Below are 4,165 nucleotides of genomic sequence, written 5' to 3' on the forward strand. Positions count from 1 at the left end.
TAGGAGAGGGAGATAAGTGGCATCTATAGAAAGTCACATCAATTTTAAAGGACTGTGAGGCTTCAACCAAATTGACTTATATTGTGTTCCTGTTGCGGGTGGGCGTTGCAATATTTATAAATTTTGCACTCTTTGATATTATAAAGTTAGATATTGGATTATCTAGAAATAAGTTGCTCTATTTTTTGTTTTATTGCGCAGAGCTCTCGCTTATCTAACTATACTTTATGACTTCACTACTTATTTACTACTAGCTTTCCGCCCGCGGCTTCGCCCGCGTGGAATTTTGTCTGTCACAGAAAAACTTTATCGCGCGCGTCCCTGTTTCAAAAACCGGGATAAAAACTATCCTATGTTCTTTCCCGGGACTCAAACTATCTCTATGCCAAATTTCATCAAAATCGGTTGCGAGGTTTAAGCGGGAAAGCGTAACAGACAGACAGACAGACAGAGTTACTTTCGCATTTATAATATTAAGTTGGGATTTAATAAATAAATACTCAATGTGATAAAAGGTAAATTAAGTAGGTATATTAAAGAAACTTAATTGTGGTGAAAATAACCATTCATTTATTTTTTATTTCCTAAAAGTATTCCAAATACACAGTCAAGCAAGGATTACCAAAAATACCAGCGGGTCTAACAAGCAACGTTTTTTCAGTACACCATTCTTCCATCCAACCCGCTTTCGCTTCGAAAATAGAGTCCGCAATCACAATAATTCATACACACTGTTTATTTTCGTTCGTCCAACAAGTGGCTTAATGTAAACAAAACCGGGGCTGGTGCTAAGTTTGTTTGTTTTTATCACTGTTAGCCGCTATCTGGTAAACAAAATTCGTGCACGTTAAGCTCCCTTTTATGAAGCGATGACATGCACACGAAAATACGTGTGAAGTAACAACACTACCATATGGGGCATGGGAACAATGGCTTCATTAGGGATTTTGTAACGGTTAGAGTTTGAATGTTACGAAAGTTTTTTTAAAGTGGTTTGTGTTGGGTTATAATATTCATAAACATGATAAAATACGTAGTTATGAATAGATATTTTTACGAAATTAGGTTAAGTATTTTCTAAGAAATCTTTTGATACTTGACTGTTTTAATATTACGTTATGAACTTTATGAATATATAGGTAGGTACTTTGATAGAATTTATACTAAGGCAAGCGATTAGTTATATTTTTATTTGCCAGTCTTCATTACTAACATGCCCTACAAAATCATTATGATTTTATTTAGTTATAAATAAGAACTAAATAGTACATAAGCTGTAGATTTTAGTTAATAATGTAAGAAAAAGCTTTTCAGAAATATGTCCCAACAATTCTAACAAGTAGCATTCAAAGTTCCAAGCAAGTTTCACAGTTGGATAAAACCTGATTAACTTAGCGGTCTTTAGAGAACCAACGGGACAATTTCTTTAAAAGCCCTTAATATCTTTTTAAGAGTTCTTATCGCGAAAGGGCTACTAAACAAGGCAAGTTGCGAACATTATTTAGAAAAAAAGGAAACCACGCCAACTTTGCTTGTTTCGAAAAGGTCGTGGTAGCATCTAGATAACGGAGATTTGCGGTTTCTCCATTAACAAATTACCCCTTTAAGCGTCCTTAAAAGAAATGTGTCTTGTTTATTTATTGATGCAACTGCATATGGTCGCGTGCTATCTAAGTCTTTTAAATAGAGACATTAATAAGAGCTATCTTGACTCGACAAGCTAACGTTTAGCAGTACTTACCTGCTTCTAATTAAATCGTAATTGTGGACCTTTTTGTAAGAATATTTTTATACATAACGTTTTTAAGATACTAATTTGCTTTACGAAATGCAATTAAAGTTGCATTATATAAAGTCCTCTTGGGAATCATTTGTATGTATTTATATTTTATAAGAGCAGGAAACATCCATTCTTAATAACATAAATATTTTTTGTTTTCTTTTTGGAACTTTAATATCACGGCTTAATTAAAGCACAAAAGTGAAACGGCCAACACAACGGATTTTAATGAGTATTATTAAATAGTACTTATGTAGGTAACTTATTACAATTAATTGAACAATATTTAGCTGGATATGACGTCTTATAAGGTTATTTTTTCGTGTGAAAAAAATTTTTTTTTCCACATAAAAGAAGTGAATGGAGATATTGAGATTTCTTAAATACGAAGAAAAAATTATAAATCTTCAGCGAATTTAAGTCGGATCGTAATATTCAACTACAAATCATTTCGCAAGACGAACAATGGAAAGGGTGCGAAAAATTTACAGTCTCGTGCTCAGACCCTACTTGTTTCCGAGAGCGGCAATAAAAATATATTTTATTCTAATTTACGTAACGCTCTACAAAATATATAATATTTTGCATAATTATTCATAATTCTCCTATCTTTCAGGCAGGTTTCAGACATTTGTACATAATATAGTACCTACTACCTACGCTTAAGAAATTTTGTATAATAGTAGGTAAGTATTATACTTACTTGCCCAGTAATATTCTTATTAATTTATTATACCTCATAATATTTGGTTTAGGTTTTATTTTTTATTTCATGAATTTAATTTTTTTACATTCGCAATTCTACTCAAAAATCACCTGCGGCTTGCCAGTCTTGCCACCGACACTTCAAGTGATCATCATTATGTTTTGTTTTTAATATAATAATAGCTAGTATGCGTATATAGCGATGTGGTTGTTACCTTATTACAAACTAAAATATCAGTATTCTTCTACCACAATTAGGCGCCCGCTACACTGCAAGGCGACTATTTTCAGATATAGGTAGGTCATCTTTTCAAATCATTTATGAGGTTATGGTTAAGTTTTTTGCTTCAATACATCAAGTCATCAAATTGATATTTAACTGTGTCAATTTAGCTGTGTTTTCTCGTTCAAATAATACGGTTCATGGTAAGGAAAGACACGGTAACAACGAATGTAGCGGACTGCCATTGACTGAAATGATGGGGATGCTGATGACATCCAAAGTCATAATGCAAGGTAATTTTTTGGGTATTCAAGCATCTGGTTAATTGTTGAAATAAAATAATTTTACGCGTCTTTCGAGCACATCATCGGCTTGGAGCGCCCGCGCAGCGTCGAGATGCGGCGCTAAGCGCATTGGAGGAAACCTTAGAAGAGAAAAACTTTCCACGAGAGCTTTGCGTAGTGTAGATTGCGCTTTATGACCGCTACGCTATCCAGCTTGAGCTTTAAGTGGTGCAATTATAAAACATTAACATAACCCTGCGAGGGAAAACCGCTAGACTGGTAGGTACGAATGTTTTTAAGAGAGCTTAGATTAGAGCCCACTGCGGCCGGAAAGGAAGACCTACCCAAGTTGGAGCCACGGACAAACCGTTTCGAATATTCATAGAGTACAGGCACAATAAAAACAAGAACATGTTTTACAAAAAACTGTTTTAATATCAATTTAAAGCCAATTTCAATAGCCAATGGTGTCCGAGAGACGCGGGTTCTATATAGTAGGACTATTATAAATAAAAATTACAAATATTTACAAATCACTAAAAAAAATTCTTAAAAAAATCTTCTATAGTCTGTCCGTTTTGATTAAAATTAAAAAAAAAAACAACGGACCATAGAACGCACTGACTGACGCATAAAAAAGGTAAGCCTTTTTTCCTTTGCTCAGGAATGGAACACTGCACCGTCAACAAATTGATCAAAAATTCATACTGAATATACAGTCTTTTTTACAAATACAAAATTTTGGAATATTTTTTGTAACAGTTTTATTGGTAATTGTACTTAGAATGTAAACAAAGGCAGAGGTGCAAATGATGTATGCTAGCAAAATCTTGTTAGTGTGCACATTTGTACAAATTATAAAGTCATGTTCAGTTTTTTAATCAAAGTCGAAAACTTTAAAGCTAAGCTGCTTAATTTTACAACCACGTTTTTTTTTAATTCGCCTATCTGAATGGTGGAGTGACAACATTACCTCCTATTCAAATAGGAAACATATTAATAGGGTCCAGTTGGCCTTTTTATTTTAACATATTATTATTGTTATCTTTTAACCAACCATAAAATGTGAAAAATACACGCAAACTGTTACCCAAAACAATGTAGTTGTCATTTTAAATGCAGCGGCGGAAGTGATAGCGTGACGTCACGTGGAGCCAGCGCACCGCGCATGCG

This window comes from Ostrinia nubilalis, chromosome 1, assembly GCF_963855985.1.
Source record: "Ostrinia nubilalis chromosome 1, ilOstNubi1.1, whole genome shotgun sequence".
In the NCBI taxonomy this organism is placed as follows: domain Eukaryota; kingdom Metazoa; phylum Arthropoda; class Insecta; order Lepidoptera; family Crambidae; genus Ostrinia; species Ostrinia nubilalis.